This window comes from Triturus cristatus, chromosome 7, assembly GCF_964204655.1.
Source record: "Triturus cristatus chromosome 7, aTriCri1.1, whole genome shotgun sequence".
Taxonomy (NCBI): domain Eukaryota; kingdom Metazoa; phylum Chordata; class Amphibia; order Caudata; family Salamandridae; genus Triturus; species Triturus cristatus.
Window position 1 is genome coordinate 513117329 of NC_140590.1, and position 15932 is coordinate 513133260.

Below are 15932 nucleotides of genomic sequence, written 5' to 3' on the forward strand. Positions count from 1 at the left end.
GTGCTGTTTGGTCATCCATTGGTAAAGTCGTCCCTCTTCCACAGTGGAGGATTGGCTATGAGACGCGACCATTAGCAACTCTCTGTATACTGGGAGCTCATACCCCCTCGGCGGACCACTCCTCCCCATCTAGTAATGCAGACAATCTCTCCTGGTACCCTGCCTCCACCTGCCCCTCTATCCTCCTGATGCAGGAGTGCCTATAACCAGGAGACAATCTGGTCCTCCATCTACACATCATTGGTTAGTCCATGGTTTATGTTGGTGTGAGTAATGTCTTACTGTAACCGCAGTGATTGTGCCCTCTTATTGTTGGGTCATTATGACGTCTTTATTCCTCCTTCTCCTTGTCTCTAAACCTTTCCCCTCCTCTCCTCCCCTTTTGTTTCCTGTTGATGTACCAATGTATTTAATTCTAAAATGCCAATATAAACATATTAACATAAATAAACATTGCAGAATTCTTTCATACAATCTGGTATTGCAGGATTATCCAACCTTTCAGGGGAGGCATAATAATGATGTTTCAGGCGGTGTTTGGATGCCCAGTTAAATTATGCACCAACATAGCTGTATTAAATATCCTGGAAGATGAAGGGTTCTCATTAACTGAGAAAATTCTATTATATGTGAGACTGCTCCTGTGGTAGCTATGTATTTCCCAGAACAGGAGAAAGTTGACTGACCCTGGGGGTCCCGCTTTTATGCTCCCCCTTAGTTGGTGTGCTCATTTGGTTTCAAAGTGTTATCGTATGCGGACGACACTCAAATTATTGTTTTCATATAGGACAATCAGCCACTGGTAGCAGATACGTTTAAAGAATGTATGAATGACATCAGCATTTGGATGAAGGATAACTGTTTAACATTGACTGATGAAAAACTGAGATCCTGGGGCCCAATTCACAAAAGTAATCTGAGACAAAATCCTAACTTTACAACTTTCGGTATTCACAAAAGGCATTTAGGAGTAGTAAAGTTATTATTTTGTCTTAAGCTTGTCTTAAGTTTTGGTCTTAAACAAAATCCTTACTTAAGTTAAAATTGTTAAACTTAAGTTAGTATTTTGTCTTAAGACCAAAACTTAAGACAAAATCCTAACTTTATTACTCCTAAATGCCTTTTGTGAATACTGAAAGTCGTAAAGTTAGGATATTGTCTCAGATTACTTTTGTGAATTCGGCCCCTGGTCTTCGGAACTCAGCACACGATGTGCTCCGAGCTTTGGTGGCCGGAGACCTGTCGTTCTTCATCCAGTAGTGGCTGCTACCAGACGGGGGTGGTGAGGTGTGGGGAAGGAAGGAAAAAAAGACTTACCTGGGAATGGCCGGCTGCCGCATCTCCTCCAGTCCCAACTAGCAGCAGGTAGCACCCAGCAACACAGGCTCGAGACAATTAGAACATTATAATTCACTGTTTTGATTGGTCTGAGCACCATGGTTCGGCGCTCAGACAGGGACTTGGAGCCTGTGCATTTTCCTCACCAGGCTATGCATTACAGCCTGGTGAGGAAGATGAAAAGTGCGCATGACTGTTTGCCTAGCACAAGAGGGCCAGCCAAACAGTCATGCGCACTTAGGGAGTGCAAACAACTCTCCCCCTTGCTCGGGCCAGCCTCGCTCTGCCACTGACTGCAATAGGAAAAATAAAATATTAATAGTGATAGGTTATTATCATTTTATTTTTCCTTTTGAGCAGTGGCGAGATGCTCCTCCACCTTAGCGGAGGAGCCACCACTGCCTTTATCTTTCTCCAGTGAGTGAGCAAAAAATTTGAGGGTTATTTTTGACAACACACTTAACTTTGACTCAAGGGTCCTCCAGGTCTTGTTTCTTTGTCATCAGGACCTTGAAAAAAATGTTCACTTTAATCCCTCCTGATCTTCGTGTTGCAGTGGTCATCACCTTGAAAACATCTTGCTTGGACTACTGCAGTGCTTTATATATGAACATCAACAAGTCCTCGCTGTATTGGCTTCAGGTTATTCAGAATGCGGCAGTCCACCTTGTTTTAAATGTGCCTTAAAACCTTTCAGTGGGGGATGGCATTCACTCCCTAAATCGGCTACCAGTTAGAGAATCAGTAGAATATAAAGCTCTTTGAATGGTCTTCCTGACTCTCTACCATCAAGGACTGGTGCTATTTAGAACTTCCTTCCAGTGGTATAAGCCTAATAGACTGTTCAGATCATTCTTTCACAGGAAGGTGATCATCCCCAGATTCCGCAAAACCAGATGGGGTAGCGGCTCTTTGTCAGTTGCGGCAGCTGAATTCTGGGATACTCTACCTGTGCAGGATTAGGAATTGAAAGCAGGCAAATGCAGCTGCTCAGGTGGGGACAACAGCACAGAGGCCAAGAGCACCACACCAACCTGCAACACAGACAACACCAGGGCTAGATCAGTGTTTAGAATTGAAGGAGTGTAATTTTAGCTCCACCCTTACACGTCACAGAAGTGTAATATTCATGTGCACTTAGCACCATATACTTTGTATGTATTATTCATATTAATGTAGAATGAAGCATTAAATATACTGAGAGAGCGTATACACTATAGGATACATATATGTGTGTTCTAATACCTTCATATAATGTTACAATTTGTAGTTCTCATTCACATTTACACTTGTGCATTTTGAGTATTATTGCTTTAACTGAAATTTCAGCTTATGAACTCTTGTATTTGTAAGGTTGGAGTGGAGCTCGCGGAGTTTTACTCCGTGGAATTCTGCAGAGTTGGTGCAATACTCTGCCAAATTCTTCGGAGTTCCATGAACGGGCGGAGTATTTCTCAGCCACCCCTAATGAATTCCCCTAGGCTTCTGAGAGTCGTTGATGACCAAGAACCCCTATCGTTGCCACAAGTAAGTCCCCCATAGGGGGATTGCTGAGACTTCATTGAAGGCCCCACCCCCTTTCTCAACCACTCTCCAAAGGGACCTCCTGGTGCATTATTGATTAGGGGATGAAGGTTGCTGAGGTTCATTAGGGGCCAAGAACCCCTATTGTTGTGACAAGTAACTCCCCAACAGTGGAATTGCTGAGACGTCATCGAAGGCCATGCCCACTTTCTCAACCACTCTGCAGAGGAGCCTCCTGGTACACTACTGGTTGGGGGATGAAGTCCCCTTGGCTGCTGAGAGTTGTTGGGGGCCAAGAACCTCGATTGTTGCGACAAGCTAGTCCCCCAGAGCAGGATTGCTGGGACGTAATTGGAGGCCCGCCCCCTTTCTCAACCACTCTGCAAAGGGGCATCCTAGTGCATTACCGGTTTGGGGGATGAAGTTCCCTTGGCTGCTGAGGGTCATTGGGGGCCAAGAGCCCCTGCTGTTACGGCAAGTAAGTCCCCACATTGGGATTGATGAGTCGCTGTTGGAGGCCCGTCCCCTTTCTCAACCACTCTGCAAACGGGCCTCCTAGTGCACTCCTGGTTGGGGAATAAAGTCCTCTTGGCTGCTAAGGGTTGTTGGAGGCCAAGAACCCCTATTGTTACTTCAAGTAAGCCCCTTACATCGGGATTGCTGAGACATTTTCAGAGGCCCCACCCCCTTTCACAACCACTCTGCAAACAGGCCTCCTGGCACACTACTGGCTGGGTGATGAAGTCCCCTTGGAGGCTGTGGGTTGGCCGGTTGCTCACGAGGGTCCATCAAGTCTCATCGCTCTCTCCGCATGCTCAAAATGACATGACAAGCATGCCAACAGAAAAATTCTGCTCTGTTGCAAAGTTTATCGGTACCTCCGTGTTCACCACGGAATGTGGAGGTGGTGAATTCTGCAAACTCAGTAAGCGGAGCATTATTTTATGCCCAAGCCAGGTATTTGTTTATTAAGGTTTGGATTTATTCTATAAACGTAGGTGCACATACAATCCTGTATTTACCATGTACACTGACTGTTCTATTAAGTTAGATTAACAAAAGGGCTCAAACATTTTGGGGCACATTTACTACCATTTTTAGCAGTCACAAATGTAGGATTGGGCCGTTTGCAGAATTTAACTGGCCTTTTTACATGTAATAACCCTCTTTTGCGAGTCGATAACCTATTACTGTGAAACAATCACAGTTTACCACCTGCTTCACGTAGTTAGACAGCTAGTCGCTAATGGGAAGGGCTCCCCTTGGGGCCCCTTTCTCTTTGAGAATGATAGCAAAACTGCTTTTTTGGAGCAGGAAGTGGTCTCCACGACCACTGCCTGCCCTTAAAAAATTAAACAGTTGTGTTTCAATTTCATTTTTGAAACACATCCCATTTTCCTTTAATGAAAACGAGCTGCATTTTAAAAGAAAGTTGCCAATTACCAAAGGGCCACAAAGTGCAACCTGCCTCATGAATATTAATGAGGCAGGATGTGATCCCATTGGTAATCCCTACATGTGTCTGGGACACATTTATGCATTTAATTTTTTGGCACGCTAATTGCAAGTCACTCAAATTCGCAATTTGCAATTCGCAAAAGGAAATGGTTGTACATGTGGCTCTTGGTCTTTAATATTTAACATTCACGGTAAAAGTTTTGCTTGCGCTACACTGTTCTTTTTTTTCCAGGTGTGTTCACATGATCTCTTAGTCAGTGGAACACACGTGTTTTAGAGATACTGTGGTCTAGGAGTAGAATCTTTGATGAGAATGAGAGGTGCTAGCGAACTAAGAAAGAACTCCCATTCACATTGTATCAGGATCCGGGAGACATCTAAGGTTGTCCTGATGTTCAAACTGTAGGATGGGAAAACTGGGTGAAGTTGGAAATCTACTGGCGTTAATGATGTGGAATTCTCAATGTTATGTGGATTTAATTGGTGTTCAGACTTTAGGCTTTAGAGCAGATACCCTTTGGACTGAGAGGTTTAGACCTCTCTGCTCATATTTGTATAGTGTGGCTTTATGCTATACTGTGTCTCATTTTGGAGAGCTTTTACTGAAGTCCCCACTATGCTAACACCTTCCTGCTCTCCCTGATTTAACTAGGTTATTTCAGAGGTGTGGATAGTGCAGTCGCGAAGAACACCCAATTAGCGAATGCCCTACCTAGGACCGCAGACGCTCCAATTGCCACATCAGCAACCATTTTGGCTCAATATGCCAGAACAAATTCAAGTACAGGGGCACCCGGGTAGGAAAACAGCCAACAAAGGCAGTATGTCAGCTATCCGTGACAAAGTTGTCAGACACCACCAAAACCATGCCATGACAAAAATGATGGGTGGAGGACTCATCTCCCGAAGAAGAGGATGAAGAGACATTGCTAATCTCATTTCCAAAAGGGCTCAAACATCACAGGAGGACACAGCCACATGCGTCATCCTCATCACTGGGTCCAAAGTCAAAGCCGCCATCCAAAACCCTTACTAACCCCCTCACACACCTAGATTTTTGCTTATGGGAGCCACTCAACCTTGCCCCACTGAGACGCATGACAGTACAAGAACAATCCACTGACCAAGAGGTCACTGCAACATTCCACATCATTGACAAGGAAGAGGACATACTGGCGGGGAGCCATACCGTGAAAGACTTGTGCCTAGTGTCCATTTCCCAGGAATGTGAAATCACACCAGATCGATGACATCCTTGCTCAATTCCTCGAGCTGTTCAATGGGCTAGGATGCCTCCACTCACCACCATTCAAGCTGCATATGGACCCCACCTCACACCAGTGGAGTTACGTCATTGCTGTGTCCCCTTCCAGCTCCGACCCCTAGTCAAGGAAGAGCTTTCCAAGCTTGAGAAGCAGGTGGTGCTTGAAAAAGTGTTGGGCCAACACCGTGGGTCTCACCAATCAATGGTGATAGCAGAGAAAATAAAACAACCTTGAAAAATACGCTTATGCATCAACATGAGGCTCTCGAACCGCGATATCAAATGCGAGTGTCACATACCGCCCACCATTGATGACATCATAGCGGGTTTAAACAGCATGCGGTGGTTCTCAAATTTGGATCTTAACACCAGGTCTTACCAGCTCCTCCTAGCTGAGGAAAGCATATTTATCACTACTTTCAGCACACACCTGGGACCGCGCCGATACAAGCGACTGAACTTCAACATATCCTCAGCGGCCAAGGTTTTCCAAAATGCAATACGTGAAACATTATCCGGACTTACTGGGCTTATGAATGTCAGTAACGGCATTGTCATTCATTAAAAAACGGCGGCCGAACACTACAAACACCTCATGCTACACTGCATTGTCTCTGGGAAGACGGAGTAACGCTGCACAAGGAAAAGTGCTTATTCTTTCAGCCATCAGTCAAATTCTTCGGATATGTTTAATCAAGATGGAGTTCAAGTCGAACCCCGGAAATCACAGGCCATCAAGCAAGCATGCGCACCAACTCCCATCAAGGAGGTGGCCAGTTTTCTCAGCAGGGCCTGCTAATTTGGCAGATTTATTCCAAGCCTTGTGACACTCACAGAAGCTTTGAGAGCCCTAACGAAGGTGGATGCCAAGTGGGTATGGGGCTAAAGAAAAGAAGATGCATTTCAGAAGGTCAAAGATGCGCTTCTCGACTATGCCACTATGGCGTACTTTGATCCAAACAGGCCCACCAGACTTCTGGTTGATGTCAGCTCCATGGAACTCAGGGCAGTACTCACTCAAGAACGTGAACCTGGGCTGCGGGCGACACTGGCGTTTGACAGCAAGGCATTGGTGCTGACTGAAGCACTATACGCCCAGATCGAGACAGAGGCTTTGACAAGCAAGTGGGCATGCAGACACTTCCATTTATATCTGAGAGTCCAGCCATTTAAGGTCATCACAGGCCACCAGCTTTTCGTCCCCCTATTCCGCTGGTCTGCTCCACATCCACCACCACGAATTGAGAGATGAGCCATCCAGCTAAAGCACTATCAGATGGAGGTACTATACCGACTGGGATCGAAGAATCCTGCAGATTTTCTCTCTCTTCACCCAACTCCGCTGGATGGATATGCTGCTGGAGAGAACACCTAAGCTGTTGAAGACCATATCAACCTAGCCTCACAAGCAGCATGCCCCTGAGCTCTAAGCCTGGAAGACATTGAAGAAGCTGCAAAAGCAGATCCGGTCCTAGTAAGGGTCAAAGCTGCCCACAAAGGCACATGGCGAGACTTCCTACAAGCCCATTTGTGCCCATCCTGACCGTGGCCAGTGCCAGCAATGCTGCCTGTTTCTCTACTGTGAGCAATATTGCTTGGTCTAGAGACCAATTATTAATGCTAAACAAAAAGGCCTGTGCCAGTAGGACCATGGAACGGCCAGCTATGAGTACCTCTGTAACTCCTGCCCCTTTACTCTAGGGAGTGGGGAGGGGAGTATGAATGATAGTTCAACCATACAAATGTCCCCCTTTAAACACCCTCAAACTAAGGGCACCCACATAAGGCCTGCTTGATCAACTGTAGATCCCTCCTCAAACATGCAGAGGACATGTTGAGTCTAACTCATGGGACCTAATGATTCTCACTGAAACATGGCTCAAGGAGAGCTCTAATCCTGATTTGATGCTGGCGGTGCCCGAAGGTTTCTGTGCAAATAGAGGAGGGAACAAGATTGGAGGTGGTGCAGCTATCATTTTGAGTGATGGATGGGAAATCTCCTGCAGAAGGGTAGGACATATAGGGATCAGGGTTCATTGTCCTTTTGCATCAGAGTCTCGCCCTCCCTTTCGGTGACTGGGATTCTGACATACAGACGCCCGACACTCCAGCTTGCCATCTGCTAGAGTTCTGCGACATTGTCGCTGACCTCTCGTTGAAGCACGCTAGTTGCACTGTCCTATGTGACTTCAATGTCCACATTGATAATGAAACATGCACTAAAGCTGCTCAGCTGGCTGAAACCCTCTATGGCCTTAACCTAAGACAAGAGTCACCGCCCCCACTCACGTAGCGGGCCACATGCTGGATCTTATATTCTTCAACGACCCTTATCTTGCTGTAGAGGCCCCGACACCACTGACCTGGATCGATCACCTATTAATACCTTTCAGCTTCAAACTTGAACACCTTGATGGTAGTTCCAAGTCTATTCCCGGGAAAAGGAGAAGCTGGAGGAAGGTCACCGGTGATTCTGTGATACTGTGATACCTATGCTGCAAAATTCCCCCCTCCAGCTGACAGGGAATCCAAGCGAAGGTATATCCAGCTTCAGTAGCTCGGTTTTCAATGCCTTGCATAGAGTGGCCCCTCTCAGATCTGTGACTTCCTCTAGGAAAAACCTTTGGCCCCTTGGTTCTCTATGGGACTACGGGTGGAGAAAAGTTTATGTAAGAAACTGGAGCACTCCTGGTGACTATCATACGACCCTGTGGCCAAAAGATCATATGGAGAGGCTCTAAAACAGGTCCATAAACTTAAGCGTAACACAATGCGGGAGTACTTTGCTAAGACAATTAAATTGTCAGACAACTCGGCTAAAGAACTATTCAAAATTGTCCAATGCTTCACTAAATTTGCGGCTCCTGATAGTACAGTGACTTCCTTCCTTACCCTCTGCGTTGACCTGTCAGACTTCTTTCAGAATAAGATCCAACTAATTTACTCCACCTTCCCCGCTAACATGTCTTTGCTTACGCAAAATCCTACCCTGGACTTTCATGATACTTGGTCTGAATTCGGCCCATTACCACTTGATGTGTCTCTCAAGGAACTGTATAAATGTAAATCTGGCTCCCAGGAGACCCCTGCCCTGCTCAGTTCTTTAAATTACTGGCCCCCTGTTTTAATGCACCCCTGAACCAGATCTGGAAATCTTCCCTGAGTACCGGGATCTACCCAGCGGTATGGAAACAAGCCTTCCTACTGCCAATCCTCAAGAAACCGGATGCCGATCCAGCAGAATATAAAAACTTTAGACCCATCTCTCTTCTGCCGGCTCCAGCTAAAATCTTTGAGCAGGAAGTCCGGAGACAACTCTCTGAATTTTTGGAATTTAATAATCAGTTCCATGACTCTCAATCTGGCTTTAGAGCGGGATATAGTACGGAGACTGCACTCTTGGAAGTGGCGGAAAGCATTGCTGAGACTACGGAGAAGCTTACGCCCTTGGATGCCTTGCGGGGTAAATGGGAGGGAGATCTTGGTAGGCCCATCCCTGAGACAACTTGGCCCCAGCTGCTGCGACGGCCCTGGAAGGGCACACGCAATGCTAGATTTCAATTGGTTCAATTCTTCACTCTCCACAGGGCTTACTTAACTCCGGTAAAATTTTGCGGTACTTTGGAGGCTCCCACTCCTCATGCCCCCGGTGCAGGGCTGATTTCGGCCGTATGTTTTGGTCCTGTCGGGGATTGGGCTCTTACTGGACGGATGTGGTGGAGTGTCTGAATCGAGTGACTGAGCACGAGCTGGATGTGGAGATGGGGACTTGCCTCCTGCTTTGGTTTCCCCACACTCCTCGTACTAAAATCATGAGCAAATTCTAATATCTGGGGTTGATAATGACGAAGAGGGAGCTCACCATGCACTGGAAGGCACAGGCCGGGCCGAGCTTTCGGAGCTGGAAGGCGAGTTTCTTGTCTTGGGCGGGGAGCGAAGGGACGCTTTGGCTGCAGCTGGCCCGGCGGGCGGCTAATGATAAGGCGCTGGATGCGGCTAGGGCATGGGGAGCGCTAGTGGAGGGGCTCCGCGCTTTGGAGGAGTTAGATGAGGAGGACGGGGATCCTGTGGACGTTGACCGGGGTATGGAACCTGGGGCGGGGCCCTCTGGGACTGCAGGGGAGATTGCATCGGATGAGGCCACTTAAGCGTATTTGGGAGGGGTCTGTGTCTGCACAAAGTATTGAGGTGCACGTGGGTGGTCAGGGCGGGAGCATGAAGTGTATATGGCGGGGGACATGGAGCCTCAGGTCCTTTGAGATCATTCCTGATGTCTTTTCCATTGCTTAGAGCTGGGCTGTGTCGGACCTCGGGGTGCTTGATGTCTCAATTTACAGGGGTTGGAGGCGGGCACGCTGACAGAGGGGGGGAGGGGGTAGAGAGGGTGGTAGGGGGGGAGTTAGGGTAGCAAATGTTGACGATCTGGTTTCTCATGATATGTGCATTGATGACTGGGTCTTATATCGGATGCTATTGTATGCAACATTGGTTAATTGGTTCGACGGTTGGAAAACCTCAATAAAATATTTTAACAAAAAAAAAAAGCATTGCTGAGACTGTGGACCAGGGCAAAGCAGCAATGCTAGTGCTGCTAGACCTGTCCGCAGCATTTGACAGTGTGGCCCATCTGATTCTCCTAGAGAGACTTGAACATCTGGGAGTACTAGGTACTAATCTGTCCTGGCTCCAGTCTTTTCTGGAGAACCGCTCTCAAAGAGTATTTCTGCACCCCCATTTCTCCTCCCAGAAGACTCTTGCATGTGGGGTTCCACAGGGTTTGGCACTGAGCCCCCTACTCTTCAATGTCTACCTCACCCCGCTTGTGACCTTGCTGAAGATTCTCGGTGTGAAAGTGATCTCCTACGCTGATGACACCCAGCTGTTGTTCTGATTCAAAGAATATTCAGAGGTGGCTTTGTCTGAATACCATCTCAGCCTGGATGGCTAAAAATTGCTTAAAGTTGAACACTGAGGAAACTGAGGTGCTGTTCTTCAACCAACCGGTCCCGCCACCCTCTAAGCTCAGGTGGCCATCGGAGCTGAATACTCCTCCGGTTCCAGTGGACTCGTCTAGAAATGTAGGGTTTAAATTAGATAATGATCTCTCCTTTAAGATTCACCAGGTCTCCTCCTCATGCTTCTGGAAGCAGCGAGCCTTGAGGAAATTCCTCCATTTCCTCCCGATGGACTGCAGGACGACTGTGGTCCATGCCTGGGTCACATCTCGACTGGACTATTCCAATAGTCTCTACTTACGACTACCAGACTATTTGGTCCGCAGGCTGCAAATGTTTAAAAATGCTGCGGCTAGACTGATCAGAATTGTGCCATTCTGCCATAGTATCTCACCCCATTTGCGGAGCCTTCACTGGCTGCCTGTCAGTAGGAGAATCAAATTTAAGGCACTCACTCTGGCCTACAGAGCCACCAGGGGTGAGGGCCTGGCCTATCTGAGACGCAGATTGCAAAATTACCAAAAAGATCAGGTCCTGAGATCAAACCATTTGAAACTGCTCACGATTCCGCGTTTCCCTAAGACCAGGATAGGCGACAGGGCATTTGTGGTTAGAACTGCGAGGCTCTGGAATGCCATGCCTCTTCACCTCTGCATGACGGACCCAGAACCAGCCTTTAGTAGAACTTTGAAAACCTCCTTAACCGTACATAGCTCCTCTCCCTGTAAATTCTAGTGTGAATCTGCTACCTTAGCACTGGGACACCTCATTAGGAGGTAGCTGAGCACTTTATAAAACTTAAAATAAATAAATAAATGACTGGCCCAGTCAAGACAGAAAGCGGTTGGCAAAGATGTGGAGGGTCTGAGATGAATTTAGTACCACACAAGGTAGAACCCTACTGTGATGGCCCCGCATTGTAATTCCAGTTGCTCTCCAATAGCATGTGACACTGCTAGCACACGGAGGACTTCAAGGCACCATGAAAATTAAGTCCTGCATGAGAGAAAAGGTGTGGTTTCCAGGACTTGAAGCTATGGTCGAAGAAGTTGTTTGACAATGCCAAGCGTGCCATCTGACTAGTTCATCTGAGGGGCTAGCACCGATCATTACTGAGGATCTAAGCACCGTGCCCTGGACCAGGCTATGTCTTGATTTTGGGAGCTTCCCAGAGAGGAGAGCCACAATGGTAATAGTAGACAGCCACTCTAAGTACCCCATTGTGGAGGTAGTTGAGTCAACTGCATACACGCATGTGGCCCCCATCCTTGAAAAAACCTTTGCCACTTTTGGATTACCTCCAGAAATCAAAATGGACCACGGGCCGCCCTTCCACGGTACAAAGTTCAAAGACCTCTGTGCACAACTAGGGATCCACCACTGCAGCATCACCCCTCAGTGGCCTCAGGCCAATGGCGAGGCTGGAAGATATATGCGAACATTGAACAAGTCTCTCTGAATCACAGTAGCCAAACAGGCCAACCCTGAATGCCACCTCCAGCTATTCCTCCGAGAGTACCAGGAAACACCTTATTGCACCACTCAGCAAGCAGCTTGGACTCTGATGTTCAATGGACCCCGCCAAGACACCATCCTGGTATATCCGGGGTGGGTGCCACCATCTTATGACATCCAAGGAACCCAGGCTCTGCACTCACAGAACAACGTCTGCATGAGACAAAGAAGAAGAGAAAAGATGCGCTCATTCTTGTCAGAAGATCCCTGCCGGCCATGGTGGAAATTCAGAACACTAAATGAACAAGGAGTCTGGACGGTGCAAAGAGTCGAGGGAATGATGGTAAATGTTAAGAAGGGCCAGTAGACAATTGTTAGAAACATCTTGTGGTTCAAAAGTGTTTACGTTGCATCCCAACATATGGATCACCCCAACAGCAGTGGAGAAGCTGATTGGCTGGAAACTGAGGAGTACAATGAGTCCCTAGGCCACAGTAGGGAGCAGACCCTAGTAGTCTCAAGCAGTATACCAGTCAGTGACACATGAACCCTTCCTGCCACTAAGTAATCATCAAGCCAAACTCTACACCATCGGTACGACCTCCGTTCTAATCCTCAACCCAGCCTGGGAAGGGATGCAGCAGGATAGCGGCCCTACTTTGCTCACAAAGCCTGTATATGCACATATGGCATCCACCGGCCAGTCGTGGCCAGAGGGGAGAAAATAAATCGGCATTGACCACACCTGGCCATGCTGCCATACCAGCATACTGAGTATGTGTCGATCTGTGGGCCAAGGGGAGTGGGGCTATCATTCCACTAAGGAATACACCTGTGGGACACCCCCACAACATGTACCTTGCATATCTTTTCCTTGTAGGTGACCTGACAGGAAAGGTCCTGTAAATCCCACTTGTGCACAAAATGTTTAAAATTGAAAATGTAAAATTTCAAAGCTTGACGGAAAGTAAACATTTTTATAGGCAAGTCCAGCTTGAGTACAACTTGACAACCTTATTCTTAATGGTGTTTGTGAGAAATATACGAAGGTGACATGAAAAATCTGCACTGTCACACATCTCTAATCTACAGAACATCACCTAATGGCTATTCTGAGGGAGTAGTGCTTGGGCTTGTTTGTGTTTGCCTGTGGGAATTTTGTTTCAGTAATTGGATTTCTCTGTTGTAGTTCATTTAATGCTGGATGATGTTACGTTGGTGAGCTTTGTTGGGCCTCACCTGTCAGGTGCAGCTTGAGTTCCAATGTGAGAGTAAGGGACTGGCAAGTGGGTGCACTTACCAAGTCGACATGGCCGTACGAGACTGCACACAGGCTCTGCAATGGCAGGCCTGAGACACACTTTACAGGCTGCTTCTGTGGGTGGCACAACCAGTGCTGCAAGCCCACCACCATCATTTGATTTACAAGCCCTGGGCACACATGGTGCACTATACTTGGGTCTGACAAGTACATCAAATAACCCAATCATGGAGTCACTAATCAATACATCAATTTAACATAGGAAGCATATGCACTTTAGCACTGATCAGCAGTTGTAAAGTGCCCAGAGTCATAAAACAGCCAACAACAGGTCAGAAAAAATACAGGAGGAAGGGAAAAAGAAGGAGTCCTGTAAACAAAGTGCTCCAGGACTGCACAGAGGACAAAGGATTTAGTAGTATAAATATGGGGACCCAAACCCCAAGACCTTAGATCTCTTCTGGAACAACAAGACAAACCTCTGCCAAGGAGAGTAACCACAGAAGCTGTAGGAGTTGGACTACCCCCCTGCCAGTGTGCTGTGTTGCTGGGTTTGCCTACAGTGGTGTCTTCACTGACAAGGAGAGGAGAAGGAACTTTTAAAGAACGTTCATCATCTTACAGAATATTACTCCATGGGCTTGAACTTGTGCTTGCCTCCTGCTGAAGTCTCAGGGACAAAATACTTCACCACCAGCTCCCCTCTGAATTTCCTTGACGTGTCGCAGTCGCAGCTATTGCCGTTGCATCGCCAGAGAAGCGTGTGGCCACCGCAGCATCACCAGAGAAGCATGCCTTCGTCAAAGCTGTTACCCGACGCATCACCGGAGAAGCGTGCCGCCGCCACATAGGTCGCCATCGCATCACTGGAGAAGCGTGTCGCAGGGCCTGTTGCGGCTCCAAAGTTAGAGTTCGCCACACGGCCGCCGGGCGTGAAAGCATTGTCTTCACGTCGTCGCATCAAGGGCGCCATCTTATTGCATCGCACCAGATTGTCGCATTGCATAGAGGCGCCATCTTGTCGCATCGTAACCGGAACGCAGTACGAGAATCAACGCATCACCTTCCCTCCAGCAAGGACCAAGACACATCTCCTACTCTGCGCAAGCATTGAGGCGCGACGTTACGTCTCCCCCGAAGCAAGGAACCGACGCATCTCCATCCCTGCGAACCTTTTGTTTGTTTTGCGTTACGCATCCAGGTACTTTTGTGAGAAACGTGTCGCATTTATCACTAACCTGAACTAAGTTACTTCTACCATTTTTAGGTCTATTTTGAGTACAGTATTATGGATTTTTGTCATTTGTGGTCTTGTGTTAAGTCGATATAAAGAATACTTAGTTTTATAAAACCTGTGTGGTGTCCATCTGTAGTGTTTTCACTGTATTACTGGATGTGTTCACAAATGCTTAACACACTGCCTCTGAGATAAGCCTGTCTGCTCGTGCCAAGCTACCAAGGGGGTGAGCAGGGGTTATCCAGTAGTGTAATCCCCTTTCCCTGACTTAGAAGCAAGGGTCCCTATCTGGTCAAAGGTACTTACCTCTGCCAACTAGAGACCCCCAGTTCTAACATACAAGATATATCTGGAGCATTTGTGTGCTTTGCTTAATGCCCAATATCCCCGTTGTGGCACTTTTGTGACGCAATGGCAGCGTAAACAATGCACCACATTGCAACACATGTACAACGTGACGCATCTAGGGAGATGCGTTACGTTGTAAAGCCCTGCACCACATTATACCTACGTCATGTATAATATATGCAGGGTGGGCAATCCGACGCAAGAAAGCCTCGTAAAAGTGACTCAGTGAAATCTACGACGCCACTGTGTCAAAACCTTGCACCTGCTTGAAGCAGATGTAAGGAGTGATGCAGCAAAATAGGAATAGGCATTCCTGAGCATTGCTGGAGTTGCGTCGTACTTGCGACACGACTGCAGCAATGTGTTACCTTTACGCCAACAGATGCATGACGCATCTGTCTTTCCTTGCGCCATGGTGCACCACATTGTAAATGCGACGCATCCATGGTGGCGCAAGGGTTTTTTGGAGTGACACAAGTAAACTGACGCATCTCTACTATAATGCAGAGATGCTTCAGTTTCTTGTAAATTTGCCCCCAAGAGTCTAGCAGACAGATACATTCTTGGTGTTTCCTAACACTTAGTACTGCAGTAAGGGGTCTGAACTCAGTGACCCAAAACGCCCTTTTCAAATGATCGGAGGCCCTGTTTTACTAGGAAGGACTCTCACAGAGGATCAACTGCCCTTCCATAGGTGCCCCAGTGAGCACTGGTATTTACTGCTTTAAGGGCTAATATGATTGACGTTTAGGAGTGTTTCTTCCCTGATATAGTCCACCAGAAGCTGTTTCTTCAAAGATGGAAGTTAAAATGGCCACATTATTGCCCTTGTCAACAGTGAGGAAGTTGCTTTATTACCCAAAAAGCCCACTCACCCTGTACACTGGTGAATCCTGGGTGCTATGCAATAATACAGCCTTACCTGGCAGAAGTCTGGTTACCTTGGTTTGTTACTTCTGATCATTTATGTAATACTTCATAGCACACACTGTGAATTCATTTCGAGTTCCTCGAGTTATCATCACATTAAAGCAAACTGAACTTCTTTTACATCGTCAAGATGGATAAAAGAGAATGATTTCCATCGAGAAT

General features: G+C 47.2%; 1 protein-coding gene across 1 annotated transcript in view; it reads left to right on the forward strand.

The window, feature by feature from the left end:
* The window catches only part of LOC146809994 (uncharacterized), a 612993-nt gene that overhangs the window by 477407 nt on the left and 119654 nt on the right, over nucleotides 1-15932 (forward strand). The gene's annotated exons all lie outside the window — the stretch shown is intronic.